At 34.3% G+C, this 21,392-nt stretch overlaps 1 protein-coding gene and 1 pseudogene across 7 annotated transcripts in view; both read right to left on the reverse strand.

Moving 5' to 3' along the window:
* The window catches only part of LRFN5 (leucine rich repeat and fibronectin type III domain containing 5), a 297,873-nt gene that overhangs the window by 151,146 nt on the left and 125,335 nt on the right, over positions 1 to 21,392 (reverse strand). The gene's annotated exons all lie outside the window — the stretch shown is intronic.
* Positions 3,659 to 19,704, reverse strand: LOC134757106 (peptidyl-prolyl cis-trans isomerase FKBP1B-like; annotated as a pseudogene).

The raw sequence follows: 21,392 nt of genomic DNA on the forward strand, positions 1-21,392 counted from the left end.
AATATCATACTGAATGGGCAAAAACTGGAAGCATTCCCTTTGAAAACTGGCACAAGACAGGGATGCCCTCTCTCACCACTCCTATTCAACATAGTATTGGAAGTCCTGGCCAGGGCAATCAGGCAGGAGAAGGAAATAAAGGGTATTCAATTAGGAAAAGAGAAAGTCAAATTGTCTCTGTTTGTAGATGACATGATTGTATATCTAGAAAACCCCATCGTCTCAGCCCAAAATCTCCTTAAGCTGATAAGCAACTTCAGCAGTCTCAGGATACAAAATCAATGTGCAAAAATCACAAACATTCTTATACACCAATAACAGACAAACAGAGAGCCAAATCATGAGTGAACTCCCATTCACAATTGCTTCAAAGAGAATAAAATACCTAGGAATCCCACTTACAGGGGATGTGAAGGACCTCTTCAAGGAGAACTACAAACCACTGCTCAATGAAATTAAAGAGGATACAAACAAATGGAACAACATTCCATGCTCATGGGTAGGAATAAGCAATATTGTGAAAATGGCCATACTGTCCAAGGTAATTTATAGATTCAATGCCATCCCCATCAAGCTACCAATGACTTTCTTCACAGAATTGGAAAAAACTACTTTAAAGTTCATATGGAACCAAAAAAGAGCCCGCATCGCCAAGTCAATCCTAAGCCAAAAGAACAAAGCCGGAGGCATCATGCTTCCTGACTTCAAACTACACTACAAGGCTACAGTAACCAAAACAGCATGGTACTGGTAACGAAACAGAAATATAGACCAATGGAACAGAACAGAGCCCTCAGAAATAATGCCGCATATCTACAACTATCTGATCTTTGACAAATTTGACAAAAACAAGAAACGGGGGAAGGTTTCCCTATTTAATAAATGGTGCTGGGAAAACTGGCTAGCCATATGTAGAAAGCTGAAACTGGATCCCTTCCTTACACCTTATACAAAAATTAATTCAACATGGATTAAAGACGTAAATGTTAAACCTAAAACCATAAAAACCCTAGAAGAAAACCTAGGCATTACCATTCAGGACATAGGCATGGGCAAGGACTTCATGTCCAAAACACCAAAAGCAATGGCAACAAAAGCCAAAATTGACAAATGGGATCTAATTAAACTAAAGAGCTTCTGCACAGCAAAAGAAACTACCATCAGAGTGAACAGGCAACCTACAAAATGGGTGAAAATTTTCGCAACCTACTCATTTGACAAAGGGCTAATATCCAGAATCTACAATGAACTCAAACAAATTTACAAGAAAAAAACAAACAACCCCATCAAAAAGTGGGCGAAGGACATGAACAGACACTTCTCAGAAGAAGACATTTAGCAGCGAAAAGACACATGAAAAAATGCTCATCATCACTGGCCATCAGAGAAATGCAAATCAAAACCACAATGAGATACCATCTCACACCAGTTAGAATGGCAATCATTAAAAAGTCAGGAAACAACAGGTGCTGGAGAGGATGTGGAGAAATAGGAACACTTTTACACTGTTGGTGGGACTTTAAACTAGTTCAACCATTGTGGAAGTCAGTGTGCAATTCCTCCGCGATCTAGAACTAGAAATACCATTTGACCCAGCCATCCTATTACTGGGTATATACTCAAAGGATTATAAAACCTGCTGCTATAAAGACACATGCACATGTAAGTTTATTGTGGCACTACTCAAAATAGCAAAGACTTGGAACCAACCCAAATGTCCATAAATGATAGACTGGATTAAGAAAATGTGGCACATATACACTATGGAATACTGTGCAGCCATAAAAAATGATGAGTTCATGTCCTTTGTAGGGACATGGATGAAGCTGGAAACCATCATTCTCAGCAAACTGTCGCAAGAACTAAAAACCAAACACTGCATGTTCTCACTCATAGATTGGAACTGAACAATGAGAACACATGGACACAGGAAGGGGAACATCACACACCGGGGCCTGTTGTGGGGTGGCGGGAGGGGGGAGGGATAGCATTAGGAGATATACCTAATGTTAAATGACAAGTTAATGGGTACAGCACACCAACATGCCATATGTATACATATGTAACAAACCTGCACATTGTGCACATGTACCGTAAAACTTAAAGTATAATTTTTAAAAAAATGACATTCTTGTGTAGGACTTAAGTTTGGAGGAGATTGGTCCTAAGGATTCTGTCTGATGCTAATGTCCTGTGAGACTGCCTTTAGTAAGATACTTAGGGTTAAGTTAACCCTATGCTCAAAGTCAAACTGACTTCTCTGCATCCTCAGAGTGTGCATCTGCTTGGAGAGACTTCCAAGGAGATGAGATAAACAGATACATTGTATGTATCACCAGTGACTTTATAATGTGATAAACATTTAAAACTAAATATAAGTGTGAATATTTATCTCATCTCCTTGAACATATCTAGAAGTCCATTCTTAAGCCAATACATATGTGCATTGGAGGAATGAAAAATATACATATGTGGAAGGATTATAATTTCAATTTTTTTTCAATATATTCTAATTTGTGATTTTGATGCTTGACCACAGGAGCTGTAATTCCATTTATAGCTCTAAAAGTATGTGCATTTGAATTTTACCATAGTGCTATTAACACCGAACTTTATTAACAAGAGCATAATTTGACTTTCTTCTTTAGAGTGATTACATGCTGAAATGGTTTAGTTCCGTGTTCCCACCCAAATGTCATCTTGAATTATAATTCTGTTGAGGGAGGGCCCTAGTGGGAGGTGATTTATCATTGGGGCAGTTTCCCCTGTGCTCTTCTCATGATAGTGAGGGGGCTCTCACAAGATCTGATGGTTTTAAAAGTAGCATGTTCTCACTCATAAGTGGGAGTTGAACAATGAGAACACATGGACACAGGGCGGGGAACATCACACACTGGGGCCTGTCGGGTCGTAGGGGGCTGAGGGAGGGATAGCATTAGGAGAAATACCTAATGTGGATGATGGGTTGATGGGTGCAGCAAACCAACATGGCACGTGTATACCTATGTAACAAACCTGCACGCTGTTCACGTGTACCCTAGAACTTAAGGTATAATAATAATTTTTAAAAAGTGGCAGTTTCCCCTGTGTGCTCTCTTCTGCCACCTTGTGAAGAAGGTGCCTGCTTCCCCTTTGCCTTACTCCAGGATTTTAAGTTTTCTGAGGCCTCCCCAGCAATGCAAAACTGTGTCAATTTAACTTCCTTTGTTTATAAATTACCCAGTCTTAGGTAGTATCTTACAGCAGTTTGAAAATGGACTAATACACATGCATTAGCCAAATAATTTTGTGTAAATGGTAACTGAGATCACAATACAATGAAAGCAAATTTTAATATTTAATATATGTACTTTATTATTTTCAAAGCTTTTTAACATACATTATTTTATGTGACCTTCAAAATAATATTACAAAGCAGGTATCACAGTTATCATTTGCTCTCATTTTCAAGGCCCAAAGATGATATGTCTTGCACAGGTCTATGCCACTATTTGCTGGCAGGTAAAACAACAAACTAGAGAATCTCTTTCCATTCTCTCTCTCTCTCTATAGAAATATATATACATGAAATCTTATATATATATAAGAAATCTTATATATATATATAAGAAAAGTTACTCAGCCTCAAGAAATTCCAACTAAGCCATGACGTTAAGAGAGAAGAAAACTGATAACATTATACAGGTTGTAAACAATAAGAAATAAAATGGAAATGTAATTTATAGGGACCAAATTGTAAAATCACTTATACACATTTTTTCTAATTTATTTTGGAGCTAAGGACAATATATGTTTAAACTTATCTCATCATATCAAAATGAATAAGCCAAACAGAAAATATGTTTTAATATAGAAAAGAAAGTTAGAGAGACAGTTTCAAAATGTGCATGTCTCCCTATTGATGGTAGCTAAAAGTTACCATTTTTGATATTTTATTTAAATATGTGCTAGTTTTCTAACATCAGTAACCCAATTCTTAATTCTGGCATTGATTTAGTGATAATGAACTTTCAACACTAGGATGAAAATTTTTTCATCTAATTAGTGAACTTATTTTAACTTTTATTTTAGGTTCGGAGGTACATATGAAGGATTGTTACGTAGGTAAACATGTGTCATGGGAGTCTGCGGTACATATTATTTCATCAGCCAGGTATTAAGCCCAATATCCAATAGTGATCTTTGCTTCTCCTCTCCCTCCTCCCACTCAAATACACCCCAGCGTCTATTGTTTCCTTCTTTGCATTCATAAGGTCATATGGTTTCACTTCCACTTATAAGTGAGAGCGTGCAGTGTTTGGTTTTCTGTTCCGGTGTTAGTTTGCTAAGGATAATAGCCTCCAGCTCCTTCCATGTTCCCGCAAAAGACATCATCTCTATATACACCATGGAATACTATAGTTGTATAATATTTCGTAGTGCATATGTAGCACATTTTTTATGGAATCTATCATTAAATCAATGAATGTTTGTTAATTCAATGTCTATGACATCCTTTGGTTCTCTTTGCACTCAGTTCTTGCTTTATTATAAGTCAGTATTTCACTACCTCTGGCATGCATTAATACAATAGCTTTATAAATGGATTCAATCTTATAAGACAATACAGTTTTATAAGACAATACAACATATTCTGGATTGTTACTGTTTGCATACGTCTCTCAACGCTCATGTATTGGAAATTTAATTGTCATTGCAACAGTATTAAGAGGTGAGGCCTTTAAGAGGTGATTAGGTAATGAAGGCTCTGTTCTCGTAAATGGTTAAATGACATTATTTTGGGAGTGGGCAAGTTATCATAACAGTGAGTTGCCATGCTATAGAATCCATTGCCTCCAGAACTACAAGATAAATAAATTTATATATATATATAAAATATCCCGTCTGTGGTATTCTGTTATAGCAGCAGAAAATAGAGTAGGTCATCCATATTTTTATTTTGCCAACACTGTAATGATTACCTTTAAATGCAAATGAAATTATGTGTCACATATGAAATTCTAGTGTACCATTAAAAGCCCATAAGCATCTGGCTTTCACCATTCCTCACACTCTAAGCTGTATTCATACTGAACCATATATTTTTTTCTGAGTTTTTAATATTGGGGTAAAAATGCACAACAAATTTACTATTTAAGAGTTTTTAGTGCACAATTTAGTAGTATTGTGTACATTTATACTGTTGCACAACCATCATTACCACTCTTCTCCAGAACTCTTTTCATCTTGCAAAACTATTAAAAAATAACTCTCCATTATCCCCTACCTGAAGCCCCTTGCAATCACCATTCCACTGTCAGTTGCTATGTTTGGGACTACTCTAAGTTCCCTCTATAAGTGGAGTCCTATAATATTCTTTTGTAATTGGCATATTTTATTTAGCATAATCTCCTCAAGATTTATCCATGCTCTATCATATGTAAGTTGTTTTTTCCTTTATGAGGCTAATATTCCATTGCATATATATACCATTACCTTAGCCATTTGTCTGCTAATGGACAGGGGAATTGTTTCCAACTTTTAGCTTTGTGAATAATATAATTTTAAACATGGATATACAAATACATTTTTTGATATCTTCCTTTCTATTCTTTCCACTTCTATACCCCAAAGTGGAATTACTGAATCACAGTAGTTCTATTTTAATATTTTGAGGAACTATCTTATTTTCCCAGGCAAATGAACCACTTTCACTTTACATTCCCACCAACATATCAAGAGCTTAGAAAGGTTGAAATCGCTTCACATCTTCTCCAAGTCTTCTTATTTTCTGTGTTTATATTCTTTGGAGAGTCTTCATCCTAATGATTATGAAGTAGTATTACATGGTGGTTTTGATTTGCATTTTCCTAAAACTGTTGATGCTAGGCATTTTATTATATGTTGTTGTCCATTTGCATATCTTTTCGGGAGCATGCCTGTTGAAGGCCTTCATCTATTTTTGAATTGGCTTATTTCTTGTTGAGTTTTAGGAGTTCTCTATATATTCAGGATATTAATAACTTATCATATATATAATTTCCAAATACTTTCTCCCATTCTGTGGGTTGCCTTTTTACTCTATTGATAGTATCTTCTATGCACTTTAAAAAATGTTCACGATTCCAATTTGTCTATTTTTCTCTTTGTTGGCTATGCCTCTGCTGTCATATTCAATAAACCATTACTAAATCCAATATTTTAAAGCATTTGCCTTGTGTGCTGTTTTAAGAGGTTATAGTTGTCAGTGTTATATTTAGGTCTTTAATCCAGTTTAATTTTTGTATATGGTGTTATGTAAAGGTCCAACTTAATTATTTTGCAGGTTTTTCCAGCATCACTTGTTAAAAAGACTGTCCTTTCCCCACCTGAATGGTGTTGGCAACCTTGTCAAAAATAATTTGTCCACACATGCAAGGGTTTGTTTCTAAATGCTGTATTCCATTTCATAGGTATATATGTTTGTTTTTATGCCAGTACCAAAATCCTTTGATTACTGTAGCTTTGTAGTAAGTTTTGCGATCAGGAAGTATAAGCCCCATAGCTTTAAAAAATATATATTGTGTTGCTTATTCAGGATTCCTTGAAATTCGGTATGTGTTTTAGAATTTTTAAAAATTTCTTCAACAAAGTAATCAGAATATAGTGATTGGAAATTTGTAGATCCCTTTGGGTAATACTGATGTTTTAACAATATTAACTCTTCCCATGGTGAACATAGGGATTCTTTCTAATCTATGTCTTCTTTCATTTATTTCAGAAATGTTTTGTAGTTTTCATCCTGTAAGGCTTTTGCCTCCTTTGTTACGTTTATTCCTAACTCTTTTATTCTTTCTGATGGTATTGTAAGTGGAATCATTTTCTCAATTTTCTTTTCATACTGTTCATTATTAGTGTATAGACTGCAAATGCTCTTTGTGTGTTAACATTGTATTCGCTTATTTTGCTGAATGTGTTCATTAGTTCTAGCAGGCTTTCAGGTGTGTATTTTCTTTAGCATTTTCTACTTAAAAGATCATATCATCTGAGATCAGAGATAATTTTATTTCTTTCTTTTCGATTCTAATGCCTTTTCCTTCCTTCCTTTCTTCTTTCTTTTACACATTTGGAGTGCCTAATGTATTTTTGCTTTTTAAAAAAATTTTTGTGAGTACACAGTAGGTGAATAGATATTGCTCAAAAGAGGAAATATAACTGGCAAAGAGGTGTAGGAAAAGGTGTTCAACATCAGTGATAATCAGAGAAATAAAAATAAAATCTACAATGAGATATCATCTCACCCCTTTATTTGTTTTTATTGCCTAATTGCTCTGGCGAAGTCCTACCACTCCATTGAGTAAAAGCGGCAAAGTGGATTCTTGCCATGTTCACAATTTTAGGAGTAAATATTTTAGTCTTGCCCCACTGAGTATGATATTTCTGTATTTTTTGTCATACACGAATTTTATAATATTGAGGTAGTTTCCTTCTATTCTTTGAGTGTTTTGTATCAGGAAAAGATAGTGAATTTTGTCAAATCTTTTCTTGGCATTAATTGAGATAATCGTGTATTTTTTCCTTCATTCTGTTTATGTGGTATATTACAGTGAATGATTTTAATATGTAGAGCCATCATTCCATTCTAGGAATAAGTCACACACAGTCAGTCGGTATATAATCCTTTTAATATGCTGCTGAATTCAGTTGCCTAGTATTTTGTTGAGAATTTATACATCAATGATCATAAGGCATAACTGCCGGCAATATTTGTTTCCTGTATTATCTTTCTTTGACTTTGCTACCAGGGTAATGGTGGCCTCATAGAATGAGTTAGGGAGTGTTCCTTCATTTTCCATTTGAGAAAGATTAGTGCTAGTTCTATAAATGTTTAGTAGAATTCATTAGTGAAGCCATCAGATCCAGGGCTTTTCTTTTTGGGGAAAGTTTTAATTAGTGGTTCAATTTCCTTACTAGTTACAGTGCTATTCAGATATTCTATTTCTTCTGGGTTAATTTGGGTAAGTTTTGTATATTTAAGAATTTGTCTATTTCATGTAGGGTTATTCAGTTTGTAGATATACAATTGTTCAGGATAATTTCGTAATCCTTTTTATTTCTGTAGAATTAGTAACATCTCCACTTTCATTTCTTATAACAAACTTATTTTGAATCTTCTCTCATTTTTTTCTTAGTCCAATATTCATAAATTTTTATTAAGCATTTCAAAGAACCAATTTTTAATTTGAATGTTCTCTCTTATTTTACTATTATTTATTTCAATGATCTCTGCTCCAATCTTTATTATTTATTTCCCTCTGCTATGTTTGGGGTTTAGTTTGGTACTCTTTTTCTAGTTCCAGAAATTGTAAAGTTGGGTTGTTCAATGAAGAGCTTTCTTATTTTTAAATGTAAGCATGTATAGCTAAAAGTTTTCCAGTTAGCATTGCTTTCACTGAGTACCGTAAGTTTTGATATATTATGATTTTGTTTCCATTCATTGCTAAGTATTTTCTAATTTCCCTTGTGATTTTTGACCCATTTGTGTTATTTAATTTCCACAAATATATGTTATTTAATTTTGACAAATTTGTGGTATTTTCAGCTTTTCTTTTGTTATTTCTAACTTTATTCTGCCATTGTCACCAGAGTAAATATTTTATGTGATATCAATCTTTTAAAATGTATAGATACTTAATCTGTGGCTTAATATATGTTCTATCCTGAAAAATGTCTTGGGTGAACTTGAGAAGAATGTGTATTCTGTTGTTGGGTAGAGTGTTCTGTGTATATGTTAGGTCCGGTTGTCTTATTTTGTTCATTAAATCTTCTATCTTCTTATCTTCTGTTTAGTTGTTCTATTGAGAGTGAAGTATTGAAGTATCCAACTATCGTGTAGAGATATTTTCCCCTTCAATTCCATCAGTTTTTACTTTATATTTTTACAGTCAATTACTACGTGTAAATGTTTAAAACTGTTTTGTCTTCTTGCTCTATTACTCTTGCTCAACTTTTATTAATAAATAATGCCTTTGTCTCTTGTAAGCTTTATAAATTTAAAGTTTATTTCATCTGCTATTACTATAGCTACCCCAGCTTTATTCTTGTTAATATTTGCATGAAATATATTTTTACATATTTTCATTTTCAACCTATTGGTGTTCTGGATCCAAACTGAGTCTCTTGTGAACAGCATATTATTTGAATTATGGTGTGCGTGTGTGTGTTTCTTAACGCATTTTACCAATCTCTGTCTTTGAATTGGAGTGGTTAATCTGTTTACACTTAAAGTGATTACTGATAATGTGGGACTTACTTTTGTCATGTTGCTATTTGTTTTCCATATATATTATAGAATAATGCTCCTCATTTCCTACACTACTGTCCTCTTTTGTGTTTACTTAAATTTTTTTGTATTGAAATGGTTAAATTTATTTCTCTCTTCCTATTTATTTATTTTTTCATTTATTTGAGACAGGGCCTCATTCGGTCACCTGGGCTGGGAGTGAAGTGGCACGATACCAGCTCTCTGCAGCTTCAACTGCCTGGGCTCAAGTGATACTCCTGTCTCAGCCTCCTGACTAGCTAAAACTACAGGTGCATGCCACCACCATGCTTGGTTAAATTTTGTATTTTTTCTAGAGATAAGATTTTTGCCATGTTGCCTTGGTTGGTCTCAAACTTCTGGGCTTGAGCAATTCACTCACTTTGATCTCCCAAAGTGCTAGGATTATAGGCATGAGGTACTGCACCCAGTAGCTTTCTCATTTTCTTTTGTGTATATTCTTTAGTATTTTATTTGTAGTTACCAAATGATTGAATTTAACATCCTCCAATCACAACTCTGATTTTATTCCAGCTTAACTTCAATAATGTACAACATCTCTACTCCTTTGACAGTTTCATCCACACCACTTTTAGCTGTTGTCACAATTATATCTTTGTACATTTTTTTCCTAAAGTACAAACGAATATATTTCTTTTAAAATTTTATTAATTTATGTTTAATTCACAAATAATTGTACATATTGATGAGGTAAAATGTGATGTTTTGATCTATGTATACACTGTACAGAGAGCCAATTAAGCTAATTAACATATCCACCACCTTAACAACTTATATTTTTTTGTGGTGAGGACATTAAAAATCTATTATTTTAACAATTTTTAAATACATGATATATTCCTACTAACTGTAGTTACCATGCAGTGGAATACAACACTAAAGTTTATCCCTCCAATAAAACTGGAACTTTGTCCCCTTTGGTCAACATTTTCATTTTCCTCATCCTTCCCCAATCTCTAGTAACCACTTTTTAACTTTTGATTCTATGAGATAAACTGTTTTATTTTTAATTTTATTTTATTGATTTATTTTTTGGTCAAGCACTGCGTCTTTATTTTACATATTATTTCCAAAGCAGACACTGTTTAAGTGAGCAGCCAACAGAATTTATAAGATAGAAAGTGAAAGCAAAGGTAACTGGCTCAAGTCTCTAGCGTACACCATGTATATTTCATATCTGATCACCTTGCATGTCTGGCTTAAGTGAAGGTAGGGCGATGTAGATTTTGCAAGCAAGAAATCTATTTTCTGTGACCAGGAATGGCTACTACATGCCTTATTAAAAAATGCACAACATGAAATGTTTCAATGCAATCAAAATTTCCTCAAGCAAGGATATGCATGAACAATAATGAACACATACACAGCAACTTGGGCAGAAAGAATGGATCATGCCATGAGACAGTGAGGTTAGCACACTGATCAAGAGCCCCAAACAGGAGGAGCCAACCCAGTGGCAAAGCAGGCTAGGAGGGTGAGCAGCAGCCATCTCCATCCACCTTGATTTCCTTCCTGCCTTCACTCTAAGTTGAGCAATTCCATGTCAAAGATAGGGTAGCACTGGGAGGGATGATACTAGAGTAGCCTGGAGCTCTATATGACACATCACATATGCAGGTCAGCTTCACCTTCTGCCCCAAGCTCATCTGTGCTATGTACTCTTCAAAACCATTGATGACTTCCTGTTCACCAGTTTTGAACTTGAAAGGTTTGTTTCTGTCTTTGGATAAATCAAATTTATTCCCATTTTGGAACACCCCTATGTAGTGCGCTACACACATCTGGCTCTTCTTGACTCTTCTGGCTCTTGTTGGTGAATGTCCTTCTTGACCCATCATGGCCCCATAAGCCCCATCCATGGGAATTGTTGATGTTGCCCCAAACCCAGTTTGGCTCCCGCCCCAGTCACATAGTCGCTCCAACTTATCTTCCTGTCACAACTGCAGAGATGAAAGAAGTGCAGCTGAAGTTGGGACCTAAGTCAGTGGGTAGGATGATATCAAGTTTTTTAGATATTACATATAAGTTAGATCATAAAGTATTTGTCTTTCTATGACTGGCTGAATTCACTTAGTATAAATTCCTCCAGTTCCAGCCATGTTGTGAATGAAAAAATTTTCCTTATTTTTATGGCTGTATATTATTCGTGTGTGTGTGTGTGTGTGTGTGTGTCTGTGTGTGTATATACACACATTTTCTTCATTAATCTTTTAATAAAACCAGGTTGCTTCTATTGCTTCTATATCTTGGCTACTGTGACTAATTCTGAAATAAACATGTAAGTACAGGTATCTTGTTCACATGCTGATTTCAAATTCATTGGCTATATATCCAAAAGTAACATTTTTGGGGTCATATGGAATCTACTTTTAGTTTTTGGAAAATCTCCATACTATTTTGCAAAATGATTGTATTAATTTACATTGGCCCCAACAGTGTACAAAGGGTCCATTTCTTGCCAACACTTGTTATCTCACCAACACTTATCATTTTTTGTAATAGCCATTTTAATGGGTGTGAGGTGATATCTCATTGTGGTTTCAATTTTCATTTCCCTGATGATTAGAGACATTGAGGATTTTTTCATGTATCTGTTGGTCATTCACATGTTTTCTTTGGAGAAATATCTGTTCAGATTCTTTGTCTATTACTAAATTAGTTTTTCGGTTTTTTTTTAATTTTAGCCCCTTACCATATGTATGGTTTAAAAATATTTTACCTAAATTTGTGGGCTATCGCTCCACTATGTAAATTGTTGTCTTTGCTGCATCAAAGCTTTTTAGTTAGATGCAATATCCTCTGTCTATTTTTGCTTTTCTTATCTGTGCTTTTGAAGTTCCATCCCAGAAATCCTTGCCCAGACCAAAATAATGAAGCTTTTACCCTACATTTTCTTCTAGTAGATTTATTGATTCAGTCTTTCATATTGGTCTTTTGTCCGTTTTGAATTAATTCTCATATATGGTGTGTCAGAAAGATCCAATTTCATGCTTCTGAATGTGGATATAAAGTTTTGTTAACACCATTTATTGAAGTGATTGTCTTTTCTTCATTGTGTTTATCTTTGTGGAAAATCAATTGACCTTAAATAGTCAGGTTTGCTTCTGTGCTTTCTATTCTTTTCCATTCATCAATATATCTTCTTTCATGCCAGTACCATGCTGTTTTGACTACAATAGCTTTATAATCTATTTTGAAATCAGAAAATTTGATACCTCCTACTTTATTCTTTTTGCTCAATTGCTTCAGCTATTCAAGGATTTTTTTCTATTAGACTTTTATTCTATTTGTGTGAAAAACAAATTGGAATTCTGGTAGAGATTGCATTGAATCTGCAGGTTGCTTTGAGTACTATGTATGTTTTTAAAATAGTAAATTTTTCAACCTATGAACATGAGTTATCTTTATATTTACTTGTGTGTTTTTCAACTTCTTTCACCTATTATAGTTTTCATCATAGTCAATCATTCACCTCTTCAGTTAAATGTATTCCTAAATATTTAATTTTATTTTTGGATGCTATTGTAAATGGAATTATTCTCTTGATTTCTTTTTGGATGGTTTGTTGTTAGTTTATAGAAATAGTACTCTTTTTTAAATTTTGTTTTCATAAACTACAACTTTATTAAATGTACTAATCAGTTCTAATAGGTCTTTGATAAAGCCTTTAGGGTTTTCTACAATAAAAATCACCTCATTGGCAAACCTGATGCCAATTTCAATTTGCACTGACAATTTCACTTCTTTTTTTCCTTTATGGAGGTCTTTTATTTCTTTTTTCTAATCTAGTTGTTCTAGCTAGGACTTCCAATACTATAATGAATAGAAGTGATGACAGTGAGCATCCTTTTCTATTTCCTAATCTTGGAAGAAAAGCTTTCAACTTTTCACTGTTTAATATGATATTAACTGTGGGCTTGTAATATATGTCTTTTATTATGTTCAGGTACATTATTTCAATACCTATTTGTTGAGAGCTTTTATCATGATGTTAAATGTAGTCAAATGTTTTTTCTGTATCTATTGAGAAAATGTTTTTTTTCCGTATCATATGATTTTCTTCTTCATTTTGTTAATATAGTGTAACTCATTTATTGATTTATGTGCATTGAGCCATCCTTTCTCTTGTGGAATGAATCTCATTTGATCATAGTTAATAAATATTTTATGTGCTTCTGGATTTGGTTTGCTAGTTTTGTTGAGGATTTTTGCTCCATATTTATCAGGGATTTTGGCCTGTTGTTTTCTTTTCTTGTAGTGTCCTTGTATGGTTTTAATATTACGTAAAGTTTGCCTTGTAAAATAAACTTTGAAGTATTCTCTCCATTTCAGTTTTCTGGATAATCTTGAGAAGGACTGATATTAGTTATTTAAATGTTTGGTAGAATTGGCAGTGAGACTATTATGCCCTGGGCTTTATTTTTATTTTTGAAAGTTTGTTATTGCTGATTCAATCTCCTTACTCATTACAAGTCTGTTCAGATTTTTCTATTTCTTTTTTATTTGTCATGGTACATTACATGTTTCTAGGAATTAATTTATTTTTTCTGTGTTATTCATTTTTTATTATATAGTTGTCCATGATAGTCTTTAGGTCCCTTGCATTTCTGTGGTATCAGTTATAATGATTCCTTCCATTTGGATTTTATTTGAGTCTTCTTTCTCTTTGTCCTTGTTAGTCTAGCTAATGGTTTGTCAATTTTATCTTTTGAAAAAACCCCAATTTTACTTTCATTTATATTTTCTACTGTTTTTCTAGTCTCTATTTTGCTTATTTCTGCTCCGATCTTTGTTATTTACTTCCTTCCACTACGTTTGTGCTTAGTTTGTTCTTTTTTTTTCTAGTTGCTAGAGGTATAACATTAGGTTGTTTGAAATCTTTCTTCTTCTTTGATGTAGGTGTTTATTGTTATAAAATTCCCTCTAAGGATTGTTTTTGCTGTATCCCATAAGTTTTGGTATATTGTGTTTCCATTTTTCCTTGTCTCAAGATTTTTTTTATTTTTCTTTTAATTTATCCTTTGTCCTATGTGTCATTAAGAAGGATATTTAATTTCCACATATTTGTGAGTTCTTCAAGATGATGATGATGATGATGATGATGATGATGATGATGATGATTGACACAATGTCTGGCTCTGCCACTCAGGCTGGAGTGCAGTGGTGTGATGACAGCTCACTGAACCATTGATGAGCCAAGCTCAAGCAATCTTTCCACGCCACCCTCCCGAATAGCTAAGACTACAGGCACATGTCACCATGCCTGGCTTATTTTTGTATTTTTGTGGAGATGGGCTTTGGCCATGTTGCCCAGGCTTGCCTCAGACTTCTGAGTTCAAGCAATCCACCCACTGTGGCCTCCCAAAGTGCTGGGATTATGGAATGAGCTACTGTGTCCAGCCTGCTCCTATTATTGGTTTCTAGTTTCCTGCCATTTTAGTCATAACAGATGGTATTCGATGTAAATTCATTCTTCTTAAATTTGTTAAGAATTGACTTGTAGACTAACATGTGATCTATAGAAGAGAATGTTCCGTGCATACTGGAAAAGAATATGTATTTCACTGCTGTTAGATGAACTGTTCTATAATACCTGTTAGATTCATTTGTTGTAAATAGTAGTTCAGAAAATTTCCCTTGCCTGGGTAAGAAGTTAGAAACACAGATTTATAAAGCTCAGTGAACATATAACAGCTTGAATATAAATCAACCTACATTAAGACACATTATAAATAAATTGCTAAAAGTTAAAGGGAGAATATTGAAAGCTATCAGAGATTCCATCATGTAATGATGAGCAATCTGGACTCTGAAAGCTATCAGACGAAAGCTACTTAATGTATAAAACGGGATCTTGAAAAGACTGTCACTGGATTTTTCAGCAGAAAGCTTGCAGGCCAGAAGAGAATTGAATGATATATTCCAAAAGATGAAAGAAAAAAGAAAACAACTTCTGACGAAGAATTCCATACCCAGAATCCTGTCATTTAAAAATAAAGGGGTTAGATCCCATTTGTCAATTTTGGCTTTTGTTGCAATTAGTTTTGGTGTTTTAGTCATGAAGTCTTTGCCCATGCCTATGTCCTGAATGGTATTGCCTAGGTTTTCTTCCAGGGTTGTTATGGTTTTAGGTCTTACATTTAAGTCTTTAATCCATCTTGAGTTAATGTTTGCATAAGGTGTGAGGAAGGAATCCAGTTTCAGTTTTCTGCATACGGCTAGCCAGTTTTCCTAATACCATTTATTATATAGGGAATCATTTCTCCATTGCTCACTTTTGTCAGGTTTGTCAAAAGTCAGATGGTTGTAGATGTGTAGTGTGATTTCCGAGGCTTCTGTTTTGTTCCATTGGTCCATATATCTGTTTTGCTACCAGTACCATGCTGTTTTGGTTACTGTAGCCTTGTAGTATAGTTTGAAGTCAGGTAATGTGATGCCTCCAGCTTTGTTCTTTTTATTTAAGATTGTCTTGGTATACAGGCTCTTTTTTGGTTCCACATGAAATTTAAAGTTTTTTCTAATTCCGTGAAGAATATCAGTGGTAGCTTGATGGGAATAGCATTGAATCTATAAATTACTTTGGGTGGTATGACCATTTACATGATATTGATTCTTCCTATCCATGAGCATGGATTTTTTTTTTCATTTGTTTGTGTCCTCTGTTATTTTACTGAGCAGTTGTTTGTAGTTCTCCTTGAAGAAGTCCTTCACATCCCTTGTAAGTTGGATTCCTAGGTACTTTATTCTCTTTGAAGCAATTGTGAATGGGAGTTCACTCATGATTTGGCTGTTTGTCTATTATTGGTGCATAGGGATGCTTGTGATTTTTGCACTTTGATTTTGTAACCTGAGACTTTGCTGAAGTTGCTCATCAGCTTAAGGAGTTTTTGGGCTGAGATGATGGGGTTTTCTAAATATACAATCATGTCATCCACAAACAGAGATAATTTGATTTCCTCTCTCCTATTTGAATACCCTTTATTTCTTTCTCTTGCCCGATTGCCCTGCTCCGAACTTCCAATACTATGTTGAATAGGAGTGGAGAGAGACGGCATCCTTGTCTTGTGCCGGTTTTCAAAAGAAATGCTTCCAGCTTTTGCCCATTCATTATGATATTGGCTGTGAGTTTGTCATAAATAGCTCTTACTATTTTAAGATACGTTTCATCAGTACCTAGTTTATTGAGTGTATTTAGCATAAAGGGGTGTTAAATTTTATCAAAAACCTTTTCAGCATCTATTGAGATAATCATGTGTTTTTTGCCATTGGTTCTGTTTATGTAATGTATCACATTTATTGATTTGCATATATTGAACCAGCCTTGCATGCCAGGGATAAAGCCAACTTGAACGTGGTGGACAGGCTTTTTAATGTGCTGCTGGATTCAGTTTCCCAGTATTTTATTGAAGATTTTGGCATCAATATTCATCAGGGATACTGGCCTGAAATTTTCTTTCTTTGTTGTGTTTCTGCCAGGTTTTGGTATCAGGATGATGCTGGCCTCATAAAATGAGTTAGAGAGGATTCCTTTTTTTTTCTATTGTTTGGAATAGTTTCAGAAGGAATGGTACCAGCTCCTCTTTGTACCTCTGGTAGAATTTGGCTGTGAATCTGTCTGGTCCTGGGCTTTTTTGGATTGGTAGGCTTTAATTACTGCCTTAATTTCAGAACCTGTTATTGGTCTATTCAGGGATTTGACTTCTTCCTGGTTTAATCTTGGAAGGGTGTATGTGTCCAGGAATTTATCCATTTCTTCTAGATTTTCTAGTTTATTTACATAGAGGTGTTTATAGTATTCTCTTATGGCAGTTTGTATCTCTGTGGGATCAACGGTGATGTCCCCTTTATCATTTTTTATTGTGTTATTTGATTCTTCTCTCTTTTCTTCTTTATTAGTCTGGCTAGCAGTCTATAAAGAGCTTCTGCACAACAAAAGAAACTATCACCCAAGTGAACAGGCAACGTATAGAATAGGAGAAAACTTTTGCAATCTATCCATCTGACAAAGGGCTAATATCCAGAATCTACAAAGAACTTAAAGAAATTTACAAGAAAAAAAATCAAAAAGTGGGCAAAGGATGTGAACAGACACTTCTCAAAAGAAGACATTAATGAGGTCAACAAACTTATTTTAAAAAGCTCATCATCACTGGTTATTAGAGAAATGCAAATCAAAACCACAATGAGATACCATCTCATGCCAGTTAGAATGGTGATCTTTAAAAAGTCAGGAAACAATGGATGCTGCAGAGGTTGTGGAGAAATAGTAACGCTATTACACTGTTGGTGGGAGTGTAAATTAGTTCAACCATTGTGGAAGACAGTGTGGCAATTCATCAAGGATCTAGAACCAGAAATACCATTTGACCCAGTGATCCCATTCCTGGGTATATAACCAAAGGATTATAAATCATTCTACTATAAAGACACATGCACACATATGTTTATTGCAGCACTATTCACAACAGCAAAGACTTGGAACCAACCCAAATGCCCATCAATGATAGACTGGTTAAAGCAAATATGGCACATATACACCATGGAATACTATGCAGCCATAAAAAAGAATGAATTCATGTCCTTTTCAGAGACATGGATGAAGCTGGAAACCATCATTCTCAGCAAACTAACACAGGAACAGAAATCCAAACACCACATGTTCTCACTCATAAGTGGGAATTGAACAATGAGAACACATGGACACAGGGAGGGGAACATCACATGCTGGGGTCTGTCAGGGGGTGGGGGACAAGGCGAGGGATAGCATTAGGAGAAATACCTAATGTCGATGACGGGTTGATAGATACAGCTTATCACCACGGCACTTGTATTCCTACATAACAAACCTGCACCTTCTGCATATGTATCCCAGAATTTAAAGTATAATAAATAATAAAAATTAGTAAAATTAATAAAAAAATAAAGGAGTGTGGCCAGGTGCATTGGCCTATACCTATACTCCCAGCATGTGGGGGGGCTGATGCAGAAGGACAGCTTGAGCCCAGGAGTTTACGACCAGCCTGAGCAACATAGGGAGACCCATCCTCTGCTAAAAGTAAAAGTAAAGATTAGCTGGGTATGGTTGTGCACACCTGTGGTCCCAGCTACTCAGCAGGCTGAGGTAGGGAGATTGCTTGAGCCCAGGAGTTTGAGGCTTCAGTGAGCCATGATTGTGCCACTGCATTACTGCCTGGGTAACAGACTGAGACACTGTATCAAAAAATATATAAAATAAAAACAAAAATAAAGGTGAATGGATGGTAAAAACTTTTTCAGACAAAACCCAAAGGAATTTATTTGTATAAGAAATGTTAAAAGTTTTTCATGCTAAAGGAAAACATTGCAATGTAGTGACATAAAAACATGTAAAAATATAAAACTCATTAGTAAAAATAAGTCGAGTAAAACTCAGAATATTTTTATGCTGTAATGATGTTGAGAAAATAAATCAAATATTTACGATGATGGTTTAAAGAAAGAACTATTAAAAACTATAGTTACAAAAATGTGTTAAGTAACACAAACTATAAAAGATAAGAATGTGTCATCAAAAACACTTTTTTGGTTGTCAGGGGAAGTGGAGCTTTTTTTGTAAGTGATCAAAGTTAAGTTATTATTAGCTTAAAATAATCTGTCAATATATTTTATGTAAGCATTATTGTAACCACAAGCAAAACTCTTACTAGATACACAAAAGATAAATGAAATAATTCAAAGCATACCACTACAGAAATTCATCAAAATGCAGACAGCAAGAAAGGAAGAGAGAACAAATGATCTACAAACTAACCAGAATGTAATGAACAAATGGCATAAGTTCTTACCCATCAGCAATTACTTTGAATGTAAATGAATTTAATTTCACAATTGAAAGATGTAAAGAGGCTGAGTGGATTAAAAAAAAGACAAAACTCCATTGTATACTGCTTATAAGAAGCTTACTTCACCTCTTTGCACACACAGAGACTGAAAACAATAGAATGGAAAAAAGGTATTCCATGCAAATGGAAACAAAAGAGAGCAGGGGTAGCTAGATAGCTATACTTATATAAGATAAAATAGACTTTAAGTTGAAAACTATACAAAAGAAAATGATGTCATTATAAAACAATAAAAGGTCAATTCATCAATAAGTTACAGCAAATTTAAATATATATATATAAAACCAGTCCAGGCAAGGTGGCTCACGCCTGTATCCCAGTACTTTGGGAGGCTGAGGTGGCAGATCACCTGAGGTCAGGAGTTCAAGACCAGCCTGGCCAACATGGTGAAACCCCATCTCTACTAAAAGTACAAAATTGGTGCGCACCTGTAATCCCGGCTACTCAGAAGGCTGAGGCGGGAGAATTGCTTGAACCCAGGAGGCAGAGGTTGCAGTGAGCCGAGATCATGCCATTGCACCCCAGCCTGGGCAATAAGAGTGAAACTCCACCACAAAAAAAAAAGAAGAAAAGAAAAAATATGTATATATACATATATAAACACAACATCAGAGGACCTGAATATATAAAGCAAATATTAATAGAACTGAAGAAAGAGATCTGCAATACAATAATAACAGAATACTTCAATACCCTACTTTCAACATTGGGCAGTTTATGTAGATAAAAAATCAATAAGGAACTATTGTTCATAAATCAATAATTTTTTTATATATTAATATTTTAAATTGTGTAGAAAACAAAATTTAGAGTTACCAACCAGAGTTACAATGATATTAGCTTTTAGAGTAATTGCCTTTTAATGTATTCATGACTAAATCATGGAGAAATCAAAAACTGGAGTTACAATTATTAAAAATAATATGACTTTTACAATTTCCCACATACTTACTTACCTTTACTGAGATCTTTATTTCTTCTTACTGATTGAGACCTACTGTTTGATGTCTTCTTATTTCGATCTGCAGAACTCTCCTTAACATTTATTTTAAGGCAGGTCTAGTGGTAATAACTACTTCAGCTTTTCTTTATCTGGGGTTCTTTTACTTTCTCTGTCACTTTTGAAGACCAGTTTTGTTAAATACAGGAGTCTTGGTTGATATTTTTTTTTTTTAATTTTCTTTTAGCACTGAATATATCAACCCACAGCTTTGTGGCCTCCAAAGTTACTTATTAGTATCGTTTGCATATGATAAGCAGGCTTCTCCCATGCTGCTTCGAAATTTATTTGTCTTTAAACAGTTTGATTATATAATGTATTTAGGTGTGGCTATCTTTGAGTTCATCCCACGTGGAGTTCTCTGAGATTCTTAGCTGCTTATATTTATGTCTTTCATCAAATTTGGAAAGCCTTCAGCCATTATTTCTTCAAACATTCTCTCTGCTCCTTTCTAACTCTCTTCTTTAGGTCTACAAAATATGTATGTTGGTCTCCTTGATGACATACCAATGGTCCTTTTGTTCAATCTGTTTTTTTTAACTTTCTTTTCCTAAGACTATAATTTTTAATGCTCTATCTTCAAGTTTGCTGATTCTTTCTCCAGCCTGATGAAATCTTTCTATAAATCCCTCTAGTGAATTTTTTTCTTTTCTTTTCTGGTACTTTTTAGCTATAAGATATTTTTTGTTTCTCCTTAGGTTTTCTGTAAATTTATTGATTTTTCTACTTTATTCACATATAATTGTGTTGACTTTTCAATGTGTTCCTTTAATTCTTTGAGTATTTTTAATACAGATTTTTTTTTGTCTAGTAGATCTGCCATCAGAAATTCTGTTGGTTAATTTTTTTTATTGAAATGTCTCATTTTTTCTTGTTTCCTTGTATGTTTATACATTTTTCTGAAAACTATACATTTGAATCTAATTATATAATAACCCTAGAATATTAGATTATCCCTTTCCCACAGTGTTTGTTCTTGTTTTCATTTTTTGTTTATGTTTTGTTTTTATTGTTGTAGGCTGTCTCTGTTGCAGAGTTCGCCTGAAATGTAAACTTAAGGTGTTTTCATGTCTTATTTAAGCCTGTAACTTCCCCTTGGCAAGTGTGGTTACTTCTCAATTTACCTAATATATGTATTTTTAAAAAATATTTTAGTTATCAATGTCTGGCTCCCAAAATGAGACAAAGGCAAAAATAAAAGTGGGAACAA

This window comes from Gorilla gorilla, chromosome 15 (genome assembly GCF_029281585.2).
Source record: "Gorilla gorilla gorilla isolate KB3781 chromosome 15, NHGRI_mGorGor1-v2.1_pri, whole genome shotgun sequence".
NCBI classification, from domain to species: domain Eukaryota; kingdom Metazoa; phylum Chordata; class Mammalia; order Primates; family Hominidae; genus Gorilla; species Gorilla gorilla.